Raw genomic sequence first — 25,795 nt, forward strand, 5'->3', positions numbered from 1 at the left:
CTCAGTGCCTGAAGGCAGAGGAAAAAAATGTAACAATGTTATAGTTGGTAAAGAGATGGTTGATCCACAAACATTTTGGAATTTGTTGCATTTCAGAGTTCTCTGCCATTAAACATTATTTACCCTGACAGTCAATAAATCACATTTTCTTCATTTTACAGGTTAGAAACAGCACCAGGGATGAAAACAAATAATTTTTAACTCAATGTTATGCACCTTGTGGTATTTCTGTGCTGCAATCCTGCTCAAATTTTAATCCACATAACTATCTCCATAAAGCATTTATATTTCATAGTTGCAGTATTATGAGGTCATCATATTGCCACATTGTGTTATTCATGTCTTTTCAGAGCCTAAACGGAAAAAAAAAAAAAGAGAGAGCAGGAACATTCAGATCAAATGCAGTGGAAATAGAAGGTGAAGAAAGTACGGAAGAAGTTCAAATAATTTTGAGATTAGTTTTCAGCTTTGAGGACTTTAAAGTATAATTAATACTTTTATGTAAATCTAAACGTTAAGCTAAATTTATTATAACTTTATTGTGAACTAGGAAATCTTTGTTTTACAGTCTGCTTTACTACAAAATAGGTTGGTCAACTAATCCAAGTCACTGAACTTCTGGGCCTCCAATTTCTTAATGGATAAAACAAGAACATGTAACTGGATAATCTCCAAGTTCTTCTCTAATATTCAGTGAGTCTGCATGGATTCCACACCCCACAGATGTATTTATGTCTTTCTAATCCCTGGATCCAATCAATCACCAAGTTATGCTATCTTCAAAAATTATTTGAATTTTTCCATCCTTTTTATATCAGATGCCATTCTTCTTGTTGAGATCCTCGGTCTTTCATCAGTCTCCTAACTGGTCTCTCTGACTCTCTTGACCCCTTCTCATATCTTTTCTTTGATAGAACCAGGATGATGTTTCTAGAACACTCATTTGATCACATCACATGTCAGGTTGAGAGCTTTCTGTGGTTTCTTCACTGCTATTGTATAAAGCATGCCTTGCATAATCTGGACTCCGATATTTCACCCTCAACCCACCCTCATTCTCATTTCAATGATTGGGCTGAACTCTTCCTTTTACTCCATTGCTTAAAAAATTGCAGGACCTTGGGCTGAGATTGTGGCTCAGTGGTAGAGCGCTCGCCTAGCATGCGCGGAGCCCTGGGTTCGATCCTCAGCACCACATAAAAATAAATGAATGGAATAAAGGTATTATATCCAACTACAACTAAAAAAATAAAAAAAGAGTGTGGATTCTGGTGTCAAACACCCTTGGCTGCACCTCTTAAAAAATTGCAGGACCAGAATCTATATTACCTGGTGCCTACTCCAGGGCCTAGCATGCTGTAGGTGCTCAATAAAAATTTGTGGACTATATTAAATGAATTCGTTTATAAGCTTCACTCTGCATTGGTGATGTATTAGGGCACTTGCTCACTTCCAGGGACTTCATCCAGAACTCTTACTATGGGTTAGGTGCCCTTCCTCAATGATTTATCAGTCCCCCTCTGCTGACCTTTGTAAGAGCACTCATCACATGGTATGGTAATTGCCTGCTTGCTGTTCTTTTACTCCCATAGACAGTGAGCAATCTGCGGGCAGGATCCAGCTCAGCATTTTATTCCTAATGCTTAGCACATGGCAGGCAGTGAACAATTGAACAACTGAATAAAGGAATGATTGAGAGAATGTCACAAAAAGAGGACTCAGTCATATCGATAGACACGTTTTTGTATCACAATAGCTATTTTTGCCAAAATTAAAAGTTAAAATCCTTAGATAAAGAAGAAAGAGATTTTAATAGCAAATGTCCAGAGGAATGGGTTCTTTTGCTCTCAGCACTCTGAATTCAGCTGACTGAGCCGTTGAGGTACTGGTGGAAGGTACAAGTGTGGGTGACTGCATCCTTGGGGTAGGGAAAGGAAAGACTGTACTCCTTATTGAGTAGGGGGCAGCTGGAACTGTGAGGATGGCCCAGACACCTTGGGAAAGAAGGATAAATAGGTAGGAACAATCAGGCGGCAACTGCCAAGGACCAGTTTCCATTGTTTGATTGGGTTGATTTTTGAAAATAAAAAGGTATTTATCTTACGTGCTATGGTAATTAAACAAACAGAAAAACTATATGACCAAAAAGTGAAGATTGATACATGCGTTCAATGAGAGCAGGGAAAATTACACTTGCTGAGAAAAAGATTCCATATGTTCTCCAATACCTAGGCACAACTGGGTGCCACTTTAATGACTTTCCAAATGCACCCCGTTGCTCTTAGGTATTGAAGAACATATGGCACGTTTCCCCTTTAACTGTGAATTTCCTTGCTTTTGTCAGTTGGTGTCTCAAGCTTAATGTATTTTAATGCAGCTTTTGTGGGTGTGAATACAGTCCGAAGTTGTTATTAGAGAGGCCATGTTAATAGTATACACAGATGTTATCTCTTAGTCTTCCCGAATATGCTGTGAAAATCTACATATACTGGTCTAACTTTGAAATTGTTAATAAAGGCCCTTCGAGAATTTCCAAATCGTTCTCCCCAGCTCCAAACTTAGCATGGATGATAAATGACCATTTAGTTGCCAATATAGCACAATATTTCAATTTCCTGCCTTCCCAAAGGTATTTGAAAGGTTGTACGAAGTTCATACTCACAGTATGTGTTGTCTACAGTGCTGTGATCTCCAACTGGCTAACTTTAACCAAAACCTTTTCAATTAACTCAACACATTCCTGGATAAAACCAGCCCACTCTGGGCTCTGTGCAAATATGTCTTTATTGATTTTCTTGGCACAGACTCTCTAAATGATGGTGAAATCTGCTCTTTCAGGTGATGCAGTAAAGAGGACATGGTCTGTGTAAGGCAAACACGAAAAGAACGGAAGGATGATCAACATTTTATGTACTAGAAGTTGAAGATTTAACTGTCCTTATTTTTTGCACAAATGCCTCTGAGAATGTTAATGAAACTCTCCTTTAAAGGAAAGGAAAACACAAATCCTCATTCATAGTCCTGCCACCCCCTGCAAATCAAATTGTTTTCGTTTTTTCCTCATCCCCTTTTCGTCCCCGTCAATATGCATACATAATTTTTACATGATTGCACTTCCAGTGTAGAAGCAATTTCATAATCTAATTTTTTCCATTTAAGATTATAGTGATATGATAGGAATAGGATTCTAGGGAAAGCTAGATAGCACATTCTGGTGGACAAATAGAGCAGAACCCAGAGTGAAAAACTGAAACTCCTGTGCTGAGGTTTACTGGACAGCTAAAGCCCAGCATTTCAAAGTATAGAAAGGTCTCTGACTAGACTAGGTTGGCTCATTGTTTGCTTTTGAATCCTCATTGTAAGCAGGGGAGCCAAAAGAGGGCTACTTGTGATTGTCCCATTATTCTAAGAGCCAGGCTGCCCAGAGAAAGGAGCCCAGCACAGGCCAGTCGACAACTCCATTGGGGACTTAATATCATCCAAATAAAAGGAAATGAGGCTGATTAAAAAACTAGCATTTCTGAAGTATATAACTTACTGGAAAGCTATTCCTTTCTTGACTGAGGACCTTAAGTTTGCTGCATGGAAGGCAAGGCTGGGAGACTAAGGCTCATTTTAGGGATAGCAAATAGCAATAAACATACTAGTGGTACACAGAAATTGTGGCCAAATAGTTATTACACTGATGAAATTCCTAAGTAAATATTTAGAATAGAGTTAAACATATAGTTTTTTTAAAAAAGAATATAGATACTGAGTTTAAAAGCAACCACATGTTTCAGATAAAATTTAAGCTCTGCTTAATATTTATTGGTTGGCTAATCCAGCAATAGTTCACTTGATGTAGAAAAAGGTTTCTAACATTGTGCTCACAAAATTAGCAATATAAGAGAAATAATTAGAATTCAAGTTTGTTTTTTTTTCCTCTAAGTCCATGTCATTGAACCAATTCTCTCTGTTTATCATTATAAAATCTAACATCAAGCAATCCTTTCTAGATCATGCTACATCACTTCAGTTAACTCTGAAGTTAGCCAAGATGCAGATGGCAGTTGTTGTGTGATCACTGGTACCAATGTGTGGAATATCACACTAGGTACATGTTGCTTAAAGAAAAATAGCCTGTATGCTATTTTTTTTCAATTTTGATTGAAATTCTAACCGGGTCACTCCAGACTTCTGAGCTACAGCTATCCTGCAAGACTGTTGTTTTACTAAAATCATGACAGACTGAAATGTGTACAAGAATTTGGTGAAACATTCAGATAAGATGGAATAAACCCTATTTAGGATGTCATTCTGCAGAGGTTGTTAAATTCCCCCTCTCATTCATTCCTAACCATAGAGGAGTGTGAATTCTCCGAGGGCTCTGGAGCAGATTGGCATAAACTTGAGATTTCTTTGAAGATTTTGTTTTTATCTTAAAATATCATGGGCTTTTGCATACTTCACAAAATGCTTATATTTTTATATTTGTTTCGATTTTTCAAACTATTTTACATTGCTGGGAAACTATGTAAGTTTTCCTTGCCAATCTTCAAGTAAAATAGATGTTCTTAGAAGGTGTATCGTGTTTATTCCATGACAAACACTGGTGGCATGTATCTGTTGAAAAGCACAATGTAATTGTTTTAAGAGTTTACTTTTCAATAGTTAGGGTTTGAACTTAAAATGTCCCACAAAGGCCATGTGCTAAAGGTCTGATCACCAGGCTGTGTCACTGTTAGGAGGTGGTAGAAACTTAGGGAGGTAAGGCCTGGTTGGAGGAGGTAGGGTGGGGTGAGATGGGGTGTGTCCCTGCCCTACCCTTCCTGGATATTATAGGTGAGGAACTTTCCTAGACCATACCCCTCTGCCATGTTGTTTCTGTCTCACCACAAGCCTGAAAGCAATGGAGCCAGGCCACCATGGACTGAAACCTCTGAAACTCAGTCAAAATGAGTCTTTCCTCCTTTTAAGTTGTTTTGCTCAGGTCTTTTGGTCACAGTGACAAAAGCTAACAAATCAACTGTTAAAAGTCACTTTAGAATCAATTAGGTAACAGGGAACAATTGCCTGAAACATTTTACTACTGAACTTCACCGCATTAGAAGACCTACTAGTATGAGATAATACATGAGAATATGCTCTGGACAGTTCCTGGAATGCTGTAGTTGTGTTATGTTCTACCATGTTGAATTATTTTTTTAAATATCTTTATTTTATTTATTATTTATATATTTTAGGTGGTGCTGAGGATCAAAACCAGGGCCTCACACATGCGAGGCAAGCACTCTACTGCTGAGCCACAACCCCAGCCCCTACCATGTTGAATTCTTGATTCCTTCTTCCTCTGTCTGGAGCTGTGCGCTTCAAGTTACCCCAAATAACTCACTTGCTTATGTGAATTCTTGATGTTAGAGTTTATCAATATGCTTTGAAGTGAGACAGACTTACATTCAAATTGCACCTTTGTCACTTCATAGTCTTGTCACTTACTGTCTTTAAAATTCAATTTTCTCATCTATAAAGTGGGAATCATAGTATCCATTTCCAAGGGTTGTTGTAAGGATGAAATGAGGTATTCCATATAAAGAGCCTAGTACATAGAGGTTCCCCCAAAATGCTAGTTCCTCTTTCCACATATTTCATTCCCCCTAGTACATGTAGACTGAGTTCCACGACTTCTCTGGATCCGGATCTCTGTCAATTGGTGTACTTGGATAAGGGAAGTGCTCTAGGGCTCCTCTCATTGTTCTCTTTTCTAAATGTGGGGTGTGGAATTTTTTGTTATTTGACAGATACTCAGATATCTGCACCTATTTTTCATTTAAAAAAGCAGTGTAGGTAAAAGGAGTATCTTTCTAATCACATTCTATGCTGTAACATGTGCCATTTTGAAATCACCAAGATTCTAGGATTTCCTTTGATTGATGGATTTTTATAGTGAATATTAAATGTTCCTTATTTGAGTGGATTTTGACAATTTTTCGTCAGGAAATGTAAATTATTGCATTGGATTGGGATTTAAATGTTTGATCCATAGTCCACACCACTTGAATCATATAATAATAACAACAAACATTGACATTGTGCCAAACTTAATGCCTTACAAAAATTATCTTCATAATCATACCAGCAACTCTATGAAGGGGGTGAGTGGTCTTATCGCGTGTGTACACACTATTTATCTATCATCTATCTATCTGATTACAGTAACATCCTAGGTGAACAGTCTGTATGTCTTCTCTTTTTCTAAGTGTAACATCTGGTGTTATACTGTCAAGATTTCAAATCCCAGTTCCATAATTACTTAGCTGTTCTTCAGTGTTCTCACTTACAATAATAATAATACCCACTTTGGTCAGTCAGGTTTCTTAGTTGCCAACAAAAGCAACCAGTTACAGTTAGTATAGTCAAGACAAAGATTTCTTAGAAGTATATGAGGAAGGCTAGCAAACAGGTTTAGAAAATAATAGAAACTAAGGGGAACCTGCAGGGCCAGGTTCGATAATAGACTCTGGAAGCCATTTTGATACCACCACCACCGACCAATTGAGATTCATTCTGCTAAAAGGCAGGACTAATTTCAGATGCAAAGTCCTCAATGGAATTATCCAAGCCAAGTTTAGGGTGCTTACCCATGTCCTAGTACAGAGAACAGAGTGTCAGGATCTGGCTTTTGTAGTGGGAGGTAGGACTCTGCTTTTCATAAAGGCTCACACTATGATAGAATTTCCAAAAAAGGAATAGCATTTAGGTATTAGACAGTTAAAAAATCAAGTCAAACTAAAATCTAACAAACACCAGTTGACAAAAATCTATAATCCATCTCACAAGGTATTTATAAAGATGAAGTGAGGTGCACGTAAGTTCTGGAGTGTCTCTGACAAAACACAGATTAACAAGAGAGAAAGCATACGATTTTTAAAAATAGAAGTTTTATATGATATGGGAGAGGTGGCAAAGAAACAAAAACCCCAAGAAATGGTTTAAACTGAGTATTTTTCTCCCTAGATTTGATGAGAAGTGAGAATTTTCCTCCTCATATCCCTACATTTTGGGAGAAAAAGATGCTCCTTTCGGCCAAATGTTTTCTCTAATAAGTGGATGGTGATACATAGTTGGGGGGAGGGTAGGGAAGAATCGAAGAACTTTGATTTGAGTAGAGGGGAGTGAGGGGAGGGGTGGGGCTGTGGGGATGGGAAGGACAGTAGAATGAGACATTATTACCCTATATACACGGATGATTACACTACTGGTGTGACTCAGTACCATGTAAAGCCAGAGGAATGAGAAGTTGTGATCCATTTGTGTACAATGTGTCAAGATGCATTCAATTGTCCTGCTTAACTAATTTAAAAAACAATATAAATAAAAAATAAAAATAACAAGGGCTGCTAAAGATGTGAAGAAATTGGAAATCTCATACACCACTGACAGAAATGTTAAATGGTGCAGCCACTTTGGAAAGTAGTCTGGAAGTTTCTCAAAAAGTTAAACCGAGTTACCATCTGATCCAGCAATTCTACTCCTAGGTGTACTGAAGAGAAATGAACATATATGTTCACACAAAAACTTGTACATAATGTTCATTGCAGTATTATTGCTAATAGCTAAAAAAAAAATGAATGTGGCTCAGTGGGTTAAGTGCCCCTGGGTTCAATTGCTGGTACCAAAAAAAAAAAAAAAAAAATTAGATTTGACTCAGTCTCATCAGGACAAAAAATAGTTGCAATTAAGAAAAGTAACAATGTTTTATTTATATAGCTCAAATTTTTAAAATTTATAGCATCTCATTTAATCTTCACAAAAACCGTGTGAGGGACACAACAGCCCATTTGAGGAAATTCAGGCCCAAAGAACTCAATGTCTTGTACATCAGCTGAGCCTCAATGTTGCCTACATTATGGAAGATCTTCAAGAATATTTTCAGATTTTTCTTTTCTATGATTTGGGTAGTATATTAGGATAATGCTAGCTACTATAACCAACAAATCCCCAAATTGATGCCTTAACATAGCGGAAATTTCTTTATTGGTTGCTTAATTGTTCTGTATGGATGTTACTACTCTGTAGTAATAATTACTGGACTGTGTTCATGTAGGGATCCATGTAGGCAAAGGTTTTGGCACTTTCAACACAGGACAGCCAAGGTTGCCTTGCATGCCAACATCCAACAAACTGAAGAGGACAGGGAATTTTGCCTTGAAGGGACAGGCCTGGAAGTCATGCACATAACAACTGTTCATTTTTCATTAGACAGACATGACCACTATTAATTGCAAGATAGGTTGGGAAATGTATTCTAGCTGGGTGTCCAGGAAAAAGAGGAGAACATTAATATTGGTGAAGGAGATAGTAACAATAATCATAATTAACATTTTGGGATACTTATTCCATGCCAGGTCTGTGCAATGTGCATTTATTTGCATTATCTCATTTAATCCTTCAACCTTTATGAAGGGCACTATTTTTAGCCCTTTATTTTTGGATGAGGAAACTGAGATTCCAATAATCCACCAAATGATTTCTGAAGTTGTGCTTTGAACGTGGGTCCATTCAGCCTTGGAAATATACATCTTAACCTCTATGTACTTCTAACTGTCCTTTACGATTGTTCTATGTTGGAATATATTCTATTGAGTTCTAACCTAATGGAAATACTGATCATCTAGTAAAAGGCTTTCTTTAGCTCTTTGGGTGTTTATATCATGTTATGGCTGGCCAGGCTCCCAGTCATATTTCAGCTCTCCACAGGTGAGCCTTCAAAAAATGTCCATAGATGAAATATACTGCCTCGAGCAGATTCTTATCCACAGTTTCTCTTGGAATGTTGTCCGCACTGGGTATATGAAGTGTTTATGAACCTAGGGAATGATGATTGGAAATGAAGTTGGAAATATCACAAGCTACCTCTCTGATGAGGTTTCCAGTTCCTTTTGAGTCATATGGGACACCAATCTAACCACACTCTTGTGGTATTGGGAAAGTTCTGCTTTGGGTCTTGGCCATCATCAGAAGGGTTGGGAAGTGAAGTATTCGGGGATGCAAATTAGCAAGGATCCCTGGCCAAGACTATAAAGAAGCCAGACTGCCTGAGGTCAGGAGACATACATACTGAAAGCAACTTGCCTTTTCAGGTGCTTGGCTTATAGTGGAGGAGCGTGCACTTGGGCAGGGCAGAGATTTGGATATGGCAAAGTGCCTACTTTGGGGATTGGGGAGGATGGTGTCAATTGACCAAACTGATTGATGAAAGATGGGGACTGACCAAAGAGGGACAGAAGCTTGCTGTGAAGCACACCAATGCTAGGAGAAAAATATAAACTCAAAGCATTGGAAGTCCTTAAGTATTTGCCTTTTAATTTGCTGATCTAGTATTTTTTGCACACATACTTGGTTTTTCTTTACATATTTTCACTCAGACTTCAAATTCTGAGAAAAACGAATACTCTTTCAATTAGTCCTTGTGGCCTAGCTATAAAATAAAATTTAAGACATCTGGCCTTGGCCCTGCCCCACCCTCCCTCCCCTCTGTGATGCTGGTATAGGAAGTGGGAAGTTTGTGCTTTTTTTTTTTTTTTGGTACTGGGAATTGAACTCAGGGGCACTCAACTACTGAGCCACATCCCCAGCCCTATTTTGTATTTTATTTAGAGACACGGTCTCACTGAGTTGCTAAGCACCTCACCGTTGATGAGGCTGGCTTTGAACTTGTGATCCTCCTGCCTCAGCTTCCTGAGCCGCTGGGATGACAGGCGTGTGCCCCTGTGCCAGGCTGTGCTTGCCTTTTAATGCAGGGAAAACATCTTGTAGTGGAAATGTGCATGATGGTTCCTCAACACAGGTAGCACAAGTGGCAAGAGAACAGCAGATTCTGGTACTGCTCAGATAGCTTTATTTTAGAAAACCTCAGAACTTTTGATCCAATCCCCTGCTAAGGAAAGGCTTGCCATTAGTCAAAGGGGGTTGCAGGAAGGTCTCAGGCACTGTGCTCAGGCCTGGACACATAAAATAAAAAAGACATGGGTCTTAATTCAAGAAGCTCACAGTTTAGAGGGACAATATGGCATGATGAAGCCTAGGATATGAGAAATAAAGGAGACAACAGTAGCCAAGGGGGTTGCCCTTAGATATTGGAGACCAAAGCCATCTGTAGAAGGGACTACCACCAGGGTGATCTGTGGTAATGAGTTTTATAGAGCTGAGCCTCAAACCTAAGCCTCATCATCAATTCCCAGGCAAACCTATGAAAATCATATTTTGCACAGTTGGAAAATGAGTTTCTTCTCCCTTGTCTTGACCAAGAAATGTTTTCCATTCATTTTATAAATACTTGCTACTCACCATGAGCCACACACTGTGCCAGGGCTACAGTGAACATTATCTGTGCCTCTGCTAGGGACTGGAGGTAGGGAACAGGTGGATGAACAGCTAACGTGGCAAGTGCAATGCTACAGATATGCATAGTGTTTTATGGATAGCACAAAAGAGAGGTAGCCTGGGGATAGGAGTGGGAATGCGGGTGCTGGTGGTCTGAAAGGATTTTTTTTTTTTTGGAAGTATCCTGACTGGAAATATTCAGGAATAAGTAAAAATTAGCCAGGAGAAGGGGAAAATGTCATAAGACAGAAAATACTCTGTTATGGTTTGGATGTGTGGTATGCCTCAAATGCTCACATGTGAGACAATGCAAGAAGATTCAGAGGCGAAATCATTGGGTTTTGAGTGTCTTAACCCAATCTGTGAGTTAATCTCCTAATAGGGATTAACTGAGTGGTAACTGGAGGCAGATGGGATGTGGCTGGAGGAGGTAGACATTAGGGCCGTGGCTTTGTACCTGGTGAGTGGAGTCTCTCTCTCCTTCCTGATTATCATGTGAGCTGCTTCCCTCCCCCACACTCTTCTGCCTTATGTTCAGCCTCACCTCCAGCCCTGAGGAATGGAGCCTGCTGTCTATGGACTGAGACCTCTGAAACCGTGAGCCCCCAATAAACTTTTCCTCCTCTACAATTGTTCTTGTCATGTCTTGTAGCCACAGCAATGAAAAAGCTGACTAAAACACACCCCTACTAGAAGCAATAGCACAAACTATAAAGGCAGACATTTAACATAATATTGAAACACCTTCATCAATCCATTTTGTTAAATGGATTTTAAATTGATATACATAGTTCTGATAAATTCATTATTATAAAGATAATATTGGTTTTTATAAAAATGGGTAATTCCAGAAAAACTCAAAAGAAAAAAGAAGACATCACCCTCCATTAATGTTTTGAAAACTGTTTTCTTCACAGCCATATCTTGTGATTAATTTCTCTAGTAGTAAAATAAACTTTTACCTCATTGTTGGTATCCTTTTTTTTTTTCGTGGTGCTATGGATTGAACCCAGGGCCTTGTACATGCAAGGCAAGCACTCTACCAACTGAGCTACATCCCCAGCCCTATTTAATGTCCTTTCATAGGCATCATGGCATAGGGGTTAAGAGTAAGGCCTGCTTGGGGTTTGATCCTGGATCTATCCCTTGTAAGCTCTGTAAACCTTCAGCTAATGATTTAATTTCTGTGTGTCTCCATGTCTTCATATATAAAATGGGGATAAACTAATGCAGTACCAATCTCAGAAAGTTGACAGAATTAAAGGAGTTAGTGCATATAAAGTTCTTAGAACAGGATCTGATACCTCATAAGCACTCATAAAATATTTGCTATTTTTGTTAATTTTATACTTCTGATTGTTTTCTGAGGATAAAATCTTGGAAGTAGCATGTCAAGGTTAACGAACATGTCTATTTTTTTAATAGACTTAATGCATGTTGCCAAATTGCTTCACAGAAGGGGCATATCAATTTACACTCTTACCAGTAGTATGTGACAGTGCCTTTTGTTTGAAACTCTCTTTGTCTCTCTCTCTCTGACACACACTCTTCCTTCCTTCCTTTCTCCCTCCTTCCCTTTCCCTCCTTTCTTTCTTCCTTCCTTTTTTCTTCAGTGTTGCAGATGGAATTCAGGGCCTTGAGCATGATAGGGAAGTACTCTACCACTGAGCCACATCCTCAGACCCAAAACCCTCTTATCACTTGCTCTTTCTCATCTCCATACAATTGTTTCTGGGACAAGAACCATGTCTAATTCTCCAGCACTTATTACTTAATGCAGTGTCTAATAGGTAACTATTGTTTAATGTATATTTGTGGAAGTAATAACCTACACCAACTCTGGGCATTTTTGTTTTAAAAGCATGATTTATTATTTATTTATTTAAATTATATATTTTAGGTGTTGATGGACCTTTGTTTAATTTATTTATTTATATGTGGTGCTGAGAAACCCAGTGCCTTACACATGCTAGGCAAGTGTTCTACTACGGAGCCACAACGCCGCTCAAAAGCATGGTTTATTTTTAAGCAGATACTTTCTATGAGTTAATTGTTTGATTTTTAGTTTTGTTTATGGCATTATTTTAATTTGCATTTATTTGATTAACAATGAGACTGAATATGTTCTCATGATTATTAGAATTGCACATTTTTTTCTTTGTGAATTAACTGATCATGTAATTTGTTTTTCCATTGGAGCACTTGCTCTGTATTTATTATTATTATTATTATTATTATTAGTAGTAGTAGTAGTAGTACTAGGGATTGAAACCAGGGGTGCTCTATCACTCAGCTACATCCCCAGTCCTTTTATTTATTTATTTATTTATTTAGAGACAGTCTTGCTAAGTTGCTGAGACTGGCCTCAAACCTGCCATCCTCCTGCCTCAGCCTCCTGAGCTCCTGGGATTACAGGTATGTGCCATCACGCCTGGCCATCCCTCTAGTATTGATTTTAAGCATTTTTGATGTGTTAGAGCTATTAATCTTTTTTCATATGTAATGTATTTCTTTTTATAAGTTTGTCATTTGCCTCTTAATTTTGTGGATGGCATTGTTTTTATATATGCAGAATATTTTAATATAATATAATCAAATCCTGTAATCTTTGGTTTTTTAGCTTCTTCTTTGAATCTTCACCTAGAGTGCTTTCTTTATTCCAAGGTGATGTTTTCTCTTAGTTTTTATGGCTTCAGTTTTTACATTTAACTTTTAAATTCATGTGAAATTCATGTTGGCTCAATTTACCCCCAAATTGCTAACAATTGCCCCATCATCTTCCCTTCCCTCACAGATTTAAAATATCATCTTTATCATATGTTAAATTTGTATGTACATTAGGGACAGTTCCTTTGCTCTATTTTCTGATCCATTGATATGCCAGTCTATTTGTATGCTGGTATCATGCTGTTGCAATTATTGTTGCTTTAAGAGACATGCAGGTATCTGGCAGGGCAAGTTCTTTATTACTCATTTTATGTTCACAGACATCTTGGTTTTTAAATAGATGAGCAAATATAAAAATGGTGCTATGCACGTATCTTGTGAGATTCACAATTCTCTGAAATACTTTTAATTGTTTTTCAAAATAATGTAGCTATTTTTGCAGACAGTGATCCTAGAAGGCTGCTTCAGCTTAGGCATATGCTTTCATTTTTTCCTTGTGAAAACATTTCCCGTCTCTTATTCTGCAGAGTATTGCAGAATTTTATAGCTTGAATGCACCTTCAAGATGGTGTAGTCCAGCTACCTTATTTCACAAATGAGGCATTTCAAACTTCAGCAGTCAGGCAGCTAGTTAGTGGCAGGGCCAGGGAGAGAACCAGGGGTCCCTGACTCCATGACATGAGCACAAAAGAGATGGTAATGAATTATTATCCTATCATCTCATGCACTGACATCCATGAGAGCATTTAACATGTACCCTTTGACACGGAATTCTCCTGAAATTTGCTGCTTCTTTCCCTTCCCTTCCTCACACCCCAATTTAAAGGACTAAACAAACCCCTTTCTGCCTCCATCATAGACTTTATAAATATAAATGTTGTATGTAGTACATAGTATTTTACCAGAAAACTACAATAAGATAAATTTAGACTATGGCTTGAGCATATAATTATGGCATGTCACGAAACAAAGAGAGTTAAAAATACAAAGCTAAGCCCGCAGCAATAAATATTGTACAAGATACTTATTACTTTACGGAAATCCAAAAGAACTTACAAAATCTCTTTTTGAAAGTCTCATTTGGCTTTGTAGCAAAGAATCATCAAATTGTATATGCCCAGACTGTACCTTTTAAAGTGTTAGCATTTAGGAAGGTTAGTTAAATTGAAGTGCTTTTGGAATAGACATGTAGCCTATCGTATTTAGCTTACTTGGTCTAAGTCAGCTCTGGCTAGCAAAGAACAAAAATTATGTTTACCTCAAATGCGCATGTTGGCCTCTTGAGAAATGTTTGGATTGTAACATTTAATACTCTGAGCCCAAGCAGTGTGGTCAAACTCCAGCAACCTGCAGATTCAGAAATGAAGATCTTTGATGGAAGCTCCTGCCAAGAAGTCAATATTGAATAGGCAGAGATCATGCAAAGTTGAGAAGTAATTATGCAGCCAGGATTTAAATTGAGGTAAGGAGAAGCTTTGAAAGAGGATGGGGACCAATGATTCTATCTGATACATAAGTGAACATCAGCATTCAAGAATGTTTTACATCTCTCACAAAGGGAACTGTTTATAGTCATGGATGAGGGAGACCTCTGCCAATCTTGGAAAAGAAATTGCCTTAGTGGAGGACAGTCATGCACCACTGAATTCCTACTATGGGGTTATATTAAAATGCTATGCCCTTCATTCTCATCAGTAAAGACCTGAACAACCTTTTGGATATGTGCCATGCCACTAGGCATGAAGGTTGCTTATGGATTTGGTACTGGGCTCCGTGGTGCTATAGAAAGAAGTTGGGCAAATGAGTTAGTTCTAGTTCAGCCACTATGTGTCTGGGCATATTACTTTCCCTCTTTGGGCCTCAGTTTTCCAAAATGTTACTTTTCCTGAAGGATGGAGACCTTTAAGAACCTGATGAGAGGTATGGCTTGCTGCAGAAAAACATATACACATAACCCACTCCTCATGCACCAGGTTCACAATCTCTGGAGGAGGCAATAGCCAGATCTCCTATTCTGTTAGAACTCTCTGCTCAGAAAGCAATCTTTACAAGAAAATTATATGTGGGAAGTCATAAAAAATATGAGGGTGGTCTTGAGTTCATAAAATTGAACAATAGTCCCTTAGTGCTTACATTTTTAATGATGGGCTTTTCCACACCCGGGGTGTATGTGTACACATGCATATGTGTGCATATGTGAAATTTGAGGAAGATGATCAATATAAAGTACTAAGAAACCACTTAAAACTACCAACAACCGCTCACTTTAGGTAACTGGAGTAGCAGGTCTTCACTTGGAAATAAGGCAAATAAATGACAAGTCTAACTGTGAAATTCCAATTGTGTGACTTTGAAATGACCTTTAATTTTCAGTATTACATAGATAGGATCCATTTGCTATTGAGTTATATTTAGTAGAGGAAGATCTCTAGATTTCTTGTTTACTCATTAACTTATCTATTCTGAAATTTGATAATTAACAGGAAAGCAGAAATATGCCTAGATTTTTAGGGCCTGACACAGGACTAGTTTGTTGTTGTTGTCATTGTGGCTCTTTTTTGCCAGGCTAAGGATGGAACCCAGGGCCTTGTGCCTGCTAGGCAAGCATTCTACCACTGAACTACATCACCAGCCCAAGAATGTGGGTTTTTTTTTATATTTATTTTTTTGGTTAGACACAATACCTTTATTTTGTTTATTTATTTATTTTTATGTTGTATTGAGGATCGAACCCAGGACCTCACGCACGCTAGGCAAGCACTCTACTGCTGAGCCACAACCTCAGCCCCCAAGACTGTGTTTTTAATCCTGCTACAATCTCAAGTCTCCACCTCCCAACAAATTGCCTCTATTTTCAGTGACCAATTTTCCTACAAGATGTCTTCCTGAAATTTGGTTGACAGTCCCATGTGCAAAAGTCAAACAATTGGTTTGCATGCTAAGAGAGTCCTGTCCTTAGAAAGCTAAAATATTATTCATTTTATAATTTATAATTTGTCTTTTAATCTCAGTGACTTGGGAGACTGAGGCAGGAGGATGACAATTTTGAGGTCAGCCTCATCAACTCAACGAGGCCCTAAGTGACTTCATGATACCCTGTCTCAAAAAAAATAAATAAATAAAAATAAAAAGGGCTGTGGGTGTAGTTCAGTGGCAAAGCACCTCTGGGTTCAACCTCTAGTACCAAAAAACAACAAAAAACAAAAAAACACAAACAAACAAACAAAAAACGTCTTTTTTAGATACAGACTCAATGGCTTATATGGCTAGATTTTTTACATATTTTTAAACTGAATTTTAAATTTACAAGTGCATCTTCACTTAATCTATTTAAGCCCAATAATATCAAATGAAATTAAAGATTCATTATTTTGGGTGTGTCTAATTATCTTTTTTCTTAATTGGTTTACGTTTTTAAGATTTAAATTTCCATTTATAGTCATTTGTGTAAAATTATAGAAGAAAATGCAATACAATATTCTGCAAGCACTGTGACTGTATAAAGATCCAGCTATAAATGGAATTGTTAGCTAATAGTATGGATTGCCTAAAAGCTTAATATAGGAAAGTCAAAGAACATCTTTATGTTATAGGGAAATTCAAACTTTGGTGAAGTTTAACATGCATTATATTCTCTGTATAGCTCTACAAAGATATCCCTATCTCTTCCATTCTTTTCTTAAAAAAAGATATCCATTTTTTTTTTTTTAGGTGGTGGTGCTGGAGATGGAACCCAGGGCCTTGTATATGTGAGGCAAGCACTCTACCAACTGAGCTATATCCCCAACCCCTTTAAAAAATGTCTTTGAAAATCAAAGCATTACCTATAATAATTTTTTAAATGTCCAATGGTACTAAAAGGCCTCTAATGAAAAACATTTGTTCCTTGCCCCACCCTGCCCCATTCCATTCCCTAGTGGCAAGCTCTTTCAAATCTGTAGCTGTTTCTTCTGACATTTACTTCTATTTTTTTCAAATTTCCAAAATTACGTGTGCACATATACAAGTGGTTTTTGATTGACTTTAGATGTTGTCTGAATTTTGTGATGACAAATCTAGGGTTTAGCTCACATATATGCCCTCCTCACTCTGCCCACATATTCCCTATATATCTTACCTTTTAAATTTAAGTCTATATTATGTATTTACCACTGCATTTATACAGTATCACTCACTGCTGAGCCAATTTTTGAAGTATGACTAAATTAATTTTCTTTCTTCCTAGACTTATTTACTGACATTTATTAATTTTTTGTTCTTTTTTAAAACATCTGATGGTCCTCCAATAAATTTGAATTTCTATAAAGAGATTTGTATAATATTCCACACCTTGTCAGATGATGTAAACTTTAAGTTCCTGCTAGAATGGAAATTTTAAAAACTCAAGACACTTTATTTTGCTCCTAACTATATTCTCAGTGCCTGGAACAGGTCCTAAAACAGTAAGTTCTCCATACATAATTGTTATATGTATTCTTGCTTATATGTGTTGATTATATGTGTTCTTATAATCTTAAAATTATAAGAATGATTTATAATTTCTATTTTTCCCTATGAGTAGCCTTTCTGAATCCTCCAACACCTTGTTCCAATCATGATTGACTCTTTGCTTCATAGCTGGTAACTTGAAACTTACCTTTACCTATTATTCTGTTGGATTTTCTTTTTTTCCCCACTTCCCATATATTCTTCTTACTTGATTTGCACCCTCATTTGGTAGAACATATCCTCCTGAAGCTTCTCAAATTTGCACTTTTAAAAAATTTTGGTACCAGAAATTGAACCCAGAGGCACTTAACCACTGAGTCACATCCCCAGCCCCTTTTGTATTTTATTTAGAGACAGTGTCTTGCTGAGTTGTTTAGGGCCTTGCTAAGTTGCTGAGGCTGGCTTTGAACTTGTGATCCTCCTGCATCAGCTTCATGAGCCGCTGGGATTACAGGCATGCACCATTGCACCTGGCAAATTTGAAAGTTTTACTGAAGATAAACATTGTGCTCACACATTTGAAATATTTTTTAAATGTTTATTTAGTTGTAGGTGAACACATAGTATCTTTATGTGGTTCTGAGGATTGAACCCAATGCCTCACACGTAGGAGGCAAGTGCTTTACCACTGAGCTCTACAGCCTCAGCCCCTTGAAATATTCTTTATTACCTACTTATATGACAATTTGGTTGCATTTCAAATTCTAGTTTGAAATTGTTTCCACTGAGAATTTTGCATTGCTCTATTGTCTTTTATCTTCTAGTTTTGATTTCCAATTCCTTACCCTTCGCAGCAGCTTACATTTGAATTTCCACTTCCAAATTTTGTGATTTGAGGATCCAGACCTATCATACTGTTTTGGTTATCCTGTGCAAAATACCACAAAACATAGTAGCTTTAAGCAATAACCACATTGTTTTTTCTCAAGGTTCTGTCTCTACTCAAGGTTCTGGTCTATACTCCATGAGATGTCATTTGATAGTGCCGTCATCTGGTAGCTTAACTGAAGTAGAATGCCCAAGATAACTCACTCACTCGACTGACAATTGGTGCTGTGAGCTCCATTGGAGCTTTTAATGAGAGTGCCTTCGTTTATTCTTCATTTAGCTTGGGCTCTCATTGGATGACACCTGTTTTCTAAAAGGAGGGAAGTGGCCACAACCTGTCCTCTTAAGGCTTGTGGTTGCCATCTAAGAATGTCACTTTTGCTGTGTTTTACTGGTCAAAACCAGATAGAAGTCCAGCCCAAATTCAAGGCCAAAGAAAATAAACAATTGTTAATGTGAGAAGCAGCATGAGAATATAGTAAGGGGAGGAACTGTGGAAGATTATCTTGGAAGCCTAGCTACCACATCGAGTTTCATCAAAGATGGAGTATGTATTGCTGGTTTTGCATGATTTTTCAAGAGGAGAGACAGAAATATTTTTACATCATGAAATCAGAAATCCATTCAACTCTTTAAAAATTATTTGCTTAATAGATATCAAGAGATTATACTAATGAATTTTTTAATATTATCATTATGGGGATTTGATTCCTCAGATTGCTACGGCATATTGTTGCTCAACATTAATTAACTTTGGCTACATGGAGCTGGCCAATGAATTTAATTAAAAGGTGGCAGAGAGTGGGAGAAGGAAGCTAACATCTGCTCATCCATTTATTTATTTAATCATTCTTTCATTTATAAAGGCTTGTTATAATGGGACTTTTGGTATCTCAGTTTTAGCCAAGGCTCCAAAAGGCTGAAAACAAGTCCTCAATTCTAAAGTAGAGCCTTTCTACGTAGGACTTACAATGGATATTTCCAGAAACTGGTTCATAGTCCATGTCTCTTCAGCAGTTTTAAGGGTATTAAAGAGAGTTTGTGAAGTACTGTGGTGTACTCTGCCTCAATTCCACTTTTGCTCCAATTAGAACGGGTGCTCTCTCCTTACTTTATGTCAAATGAGAGGGACTTAGAAAATACCATTGTGAGGGCTTGATATGTGTTCCTTGAAATTTAGGGGACACAGAACATAGGTATTTGATACCTGCCTGAGAAACCAAGAGTCTTTGGTCTTGAGGAAAGGTAAGAGAGGATGGGGGAGAGAAAGAGCAAGAAAAAGAGCAACACAGAAAAATAAAAAAGAGGCTACGTCATTTTGCTTGTTGATGATTTTCTTTTGTTGTATGGACCAAGTGGATCTTCAGGGGAAAATCAGATTGGAGACAGCTTATAAAGTCAGCTTAGAAAGATCCTCTGCCCTTGCTGGGCATGGTGGTGTACACCTGTAATCCCAGCGACTCAGGAGGCTGAGGCAGGTGGATTGCAAATTTGAGGCCAGCCTCAGTATGTGAGTGAGACACTTGGCAACTTAGAGAAACCCTGTCTCCAAATAAAAAAATAAGTAAAAAGGGCTGGGGGTGTAGCTTGGTTGTAAAGTATCCCTGAGTTCAATCCCCTGTACCAAAAAAAAAAAAAAAAAAAAAAGACTCTGCCCAAGAGGTTATCTGAAGATAGCCAAAGTGGCCCAGCAGAAGGTGAAACTCAGCCTTCCAGGGCTGAAGCCTGGAGTTATAAGAATATATATTTATTTAGACCAATAGAATAGAGAGCTCAGAAATCAATTCATACATATATAGTTAACTGATTTTTGACAAGGATACCAAGACCATTCAATGGGGGAAAGGACAGTCTATTCAATAACTGATGTCAAGGCAACTGGAGAGCCACATGCAACAGAATGAAATTGAACCCTTTGCTTTACACCATGTTTTAGTCAGCCTTTTTGCTGTTGTGACTAAAAGACCTGACAACAATAATTATAGAGGAGGAAAAGTTATTTGGGGGCTCATGGTTTCAGAGGTCTTAATCCATAGAAGGCTTGAGGTGATGCTGAAAATCATGGTGGGAGAGTGTGGTGGAGGGAAGCAGCTCACATGATGATCAGGAAGCAGAGAGGGACTCCACTCACCAGATACAAAATGTCTACGTCATAGCCACGCCCCCAATGAGCCATTTCCTCCAGCTACACCTCACCTGCCTCCAGTTACCACTCAGTTAATCCCATCAGGGATTGATTCACTGATTGGGTTAAGGCTCTTGTAACCTAAAAATTTCTTCTCTGAACTGTCTTGCATTGTCTCATACATGAGCTTTTGGGGGACACCTCACATCCAAACTGTAACACCATATATAAAAATTAAACTGGAATACTGTTCCACATACCTGTAATTCCAGCTACTAGTTAGACTGAGAGAGGAGGATCATTTGAGCCCTGGAGTTTGAGGCCAGCCTGGACCTTGTCTCAAAAATACATCAAAGTCCTAAATGTAAGACCAAAAACTACAATAAAACCCTTAGGCGAAAACATACAGTTCCATCCTCATAACCTTGGATTTCAGAATGGATTTTTTGATATGACACCAAAACCACAAACACTGAAAGAAAACAGATACATGTGACTCTATCAAAATGACCCTTCTTCAAAGGGCAGTATCAAGAAAGTAAAAGACAACCCAAAGAATGGGAGAAAAATTATTTCAAATTCTATATTTGATAAGGGATGTGTGTCTAGAATGTTTAAAGAACATTTACAGGGCTGGGGATATAGCTCAGTTGGTAGAGTGTTTTCCTTGTATACATAAGGCCCTGGGTTCAATCCCCAGCACTGCCAAAACAAAACAAAACAAAAAAGAACATTTACAACACAATAATAAAAAGATAACCTTAATTTAAAATAGGCAAATTATCTTAGTAAAAATCTCCCCAAGGAAGACATAAAAAATGGCTAATGAACACATTAGGGAAATGCAAGTAAAAACCACAATGGGATATTGCTTTACACTCACTAGTATGGGCAGAATCAAGAAGACAGATAATAAACAATACTGATGAAGATGTAAAAGAATTAGAACTCTACTGTAAAATGGTACAACACCTGAGGAGAATGATTTAGTAGTTTCTCTCAAAATTCAACATAGTGTTAACAGTATGACCCAGTAATTCCGTGGATCAGAACCCAGGAGTTTTGAAAACATGCCACACAAAACTTGAACATTAGGGGACTGGGGTAGTGGCTCAGTGGTGAAGCACTTGCCTTGCACGTGAGAGGCACTGGGTTCAATTCTCGGCACCACATACCAAATAAACAAACAAAGGTATTGTGCCCATCTACAACTAAAAAATATTTTTTAAAAAACTTGTACATTAGCAGACATATATTATTTATAATAGCCAAAATGTGGAAACAACCAAAATGATTGTCAACTTATGCATGATTATTAAGCATAATATGATAATGTCCATACAATGGAATATTATTCAACCATAAAAGGAAGGAAGTACTGATACATAATTCAACATGGATGAACCTTGAAAACATGCACGTTTTAGTGTGTCATTACTTTTCATGGCTGAATAATATTCTATTGAAAGGATATATTGCATTATGTTTAATCATGCATCAGTTGACAAACATGGAAGAACTTCAAAATATTATACCAAGCAAAAGAAGCAACTCACAAATGACTACATAGCCTATTATTCCATTGATATGAAAATTCAGAATAGGGAAGTATATTGAGTCATAAAGTAGATTAGTGCTTGCTTAGGGTGGGATGCAATGTAGGGAAATCCTGTGACAGAAGATTCAAGGATTCTTTTGAGGTAATGAAAATATGCTAAAATGGATTGTGATGACAGGTTGCATATATCTGTGAATATACTAAAAACCATTGAATTATACACTTCAAATGGGTAAATTGTATAGTATATAAATTATATCTCAATAAGGCTGCTAAAAAAATCCAAACAAGGACCTGCAAGAGAGGTGGCTTCATTCATGAAATGGCAGTTGCAGTTGGATATGCCCACTGGGAATATTCTAGAAACCCATTAAAGCACTTCAGACCAGAGGGAATCAGCTCTGGGAGTGCATCCCACCGATACCTGCCTGAGAAACCAAGAGTCAGTCTATGGTCTTGAGGAAAAGTAGGAGAGGATGGGGGACAGAAAGAGCAAGAATAAGAGCTAAAAATGGTAACATTTTTTTTTCTTTTTTACTGGATCATCTGTGAAAGATTGGTCTGATGTCACCTTGAGTCTGAATGTGCCATTCATGTGAAGTGAGCAGAGGGAGCACTGTGTACAAAGTCACAAGTGGTAACACACACACCATTGGTCTAGAGTAGAGTGAGTGAAGGGGATAAAGATAAAGCATAAAGCAGGGAGGATCAGAGAGGTCAGTTGCAACGATGGCCATGATTTCTTCTCCTTTATGCCTGCATGCCCTTGCAATTGCCTGTAATTCATGTGACAGCAAACGTAGTCCATGCCATTGCAAATCCTCCAGTAAAGTATATATTCTATTTCCTCACTCATATGTGGGTTGGCCCTGTGATGTGCTTTGACCAATAGGACATTAACAAACATGGCACAAGTAGAAGTTGGAAAAGCACTTTGGCGCTGGGGTTTGCTTTCTTGTTGCTCTTGGAAACCCAGGCTAGCCTTGTAGATAATTAGAGACACATGAACCAATTGCCCCTGTCATTCCAGCTGACAGCCAGCCAATTCCCAGACATATGAATCCATTGACTCTAACTATAGATGCATAGATCAGTCCAGCCAAGACCAGCAAACGAACCACACAGCTGAACCCAGTCCAAATCACTGACTCACAGAATTTTGAGCTAAAGAAATGATTATTGTCTTCAACCACTATCTTTTGGGGTAGTTAGTTAAGTAGTAACTCTAACTGATAACATAAAGAGGCTTCTTAGGCATGCCTCCTTTCTGTGCTCAAAGCTAAAGGGGCAGGAGTATTCTCAGGTTCTCATGTTCCAAAGCCCAGATCGCAGGCTTTTGGGTTTAACCATCACCTAACAATAAAGGGTGGCATTTTCTCAGAGTATTTTCTGTGCTGCCCAGTTTCCTTGGAAACTAAACATATCTTTAGTATGAAGCAGCAGCAGTATGTGAATTAGTCTTCCTCTTGGGAAGGGGTGGATTCTAATAATAAAAATGACTTCTGCTATCATTTCTTGAACTCTTGCTATAGCCCAGACAGTCGTTTGCATTACCTCATCGAATCCTTATAACTACTTTGGGAGGTAGGGACTATGGGTGCTTTCAGTTGATTGACTGTAATTCAGAGAAGTTAAGTGACTTGCACAAGGTCACACAGCTAGTGAGTAATCCTGATCTGCCTCACTTGATAACCCAACACTTAACACTACACATACTTCTGAGACTCATCATGCTGATCCTGAATTGTACAATTACTGACCTGGTTTTCCTGCTGGGGGAAATCTGGCTGGATCCCTGAAGCTGTTATTGGTGTCAGCCTAGTGGATGACTGTGGCTCAGCCCCATGCCTTGTTCTCTTATTTCTTACCTTTGTACCATCTGCAGCTGGCCTTTCTTCTCCCATTGCTGCAGGAGCAAAACATCTGGGTTAACCCTTTCCTTCACTAGGGGATCTCAGGGGAGAGCCAAAGCCAAGGGCTGCTTCTGGAGAGGCCTGGCAATACTTTTACTCTTCATTAAAAGTTTATGTGCATTATACACTTCATTATATGCAATTGGGTTTCTTATATGGCACTCCAGTGCATAAATGACTCCCTAGACACATTTGCAAGTTTCCATTGTTATAACATAAAGCTGGCCAAGTCACAAGGCAGACATGTTTTAACTATTCAATTATTCCTGGTACACTAACCAAATCCAAGGGAGGCTTTACTTTACACCCTCCACAGGACTGCTTGCTGAACAGCATCAGTATTTCTAATGGTCAAAACCTTCTAGTTGTGAATCTGAGGAGTCAGGAAGATAGATAGGTCATGGGTCCAATTTCTTGTGAATTGATTTGGACTTTGAGCTAGTTTGTACAATATAATTCTAAATTATAGAAAAGTTAAGATTTTTATATTGAGAAGATAGTGAGGCCACAGGTATTATGATTTTGAAAGGTGAGGCTGTGACCACGGGAGTATTGAGGATTCTGAGGATGTTTCAGGACCAATACTAAGTGATGTATTTGGAGTCAGGTTTTCTCAGGGCACTCCTACCCTTGTCATTTTTCATTTTTGTGTCTCCTCTAAAGCATCTTTATCACCTTCACTTTCTGCTGGAAGTGATTTGGGAGTTAAGACAAGTTTAGTTAAAGACAGTTGTTGGGGCTCAAAAAATGATAACCCCAAGCATGGTGTTTTGGCATGCTTGAATACTTGAAACTGAAGGACATTGGAAGGGCCTCAGAAGATCTCTCTCTGATTTTCTGTCCTCCTATCTTGTTCCCCCTCTTTCCCCTTTGAAGTGATTCATAGAAATGAGAATTACTCTTCCCAAAGTATGCCATAGAATCTAGAACCCCTCTCAAAGACAGCCATAAACTCTAGAAATATGTCATTTAACCTTCCTCCAACTTTCTGTGTAGGAGCTGGCCATAAAGAAATTCTAGAAATTCTCTAACCTACTTTGTCTTGTATTTGGTCATAAGACCCTTGTTCCAGAGGGGTCCTGCCCCACACTCAGAGAAGAAAGCCACACAAAGAGGAAAGAAAAATCAGAACAGGCATACTTAGCTGGGCTTTCCCTCCTCAGTCTATTGAATTAGATGAGAACCAATTTTTTTTTCTAATCACATTTCTATATGGCTGTCCATTCTTCATTTTAAGCATAAAAATACAGTTTTCCTTGAGTCTTATTTTTGAAGGCTCCTGTGTCATGTAAAATTTTCATTAAATATATTTGTTGCATTTTTGTCTTGTTAACCTGTCTTTTATTATAGAACTATTGGCTGCAACCCTGATGATAGGTAAGGAAGGGTATCACACCTTCCCTGTAGGTACCACCAAACTTTCAATGTATGAATACAACTAGCTTCAAAGAAAGAACTATATGGCACAACTAGCACTCTGCAATACAAACAGAGGTCTGCAAACTTTTCATGTAAAGGGATAGATGACTACATATTTTAAGCTTTGTATTGTGATTTCTGTTACAACTACGCCACTCCACTAGCATAGTGGGAAAGCAGCCAGAGGCTATCCATAAAGAGATTGGTATGGATGAATTATAATAAAACTTTATTCATAAAACAAATGGTGGATAGGATTTGGTTTGTGGGCTATAATTTGCCGATCTCTGGTTTAGAGATTGATAGAAGTTCAGGCTAGGACAAGAAAATGACCTGAGGTCTTGCTTGGACTTTGCCAAGCTGAGCAAATTTAGGATTTGTATTGCCTCTGGGTCCATGGAACTGGGATAGATGGAAGGCTCCTGCTGGTCT

Source organism: Marmota monax, unplaced genomic scaffold (genome assembly GCF_021218885.2).
Source record: "Marmota monax isolate L192 unplaced genomic scaffold, Marmota_monax_Labrador192_F-V1.1 WCK01_AAM20220418_F8-fsc00261, whole genome shotgun sequence".
NCBI lineage: Eukaryota > Metazoa > Chordata > Mammalia > Rodentia > Sciuridae > Marmota > Marmota monax.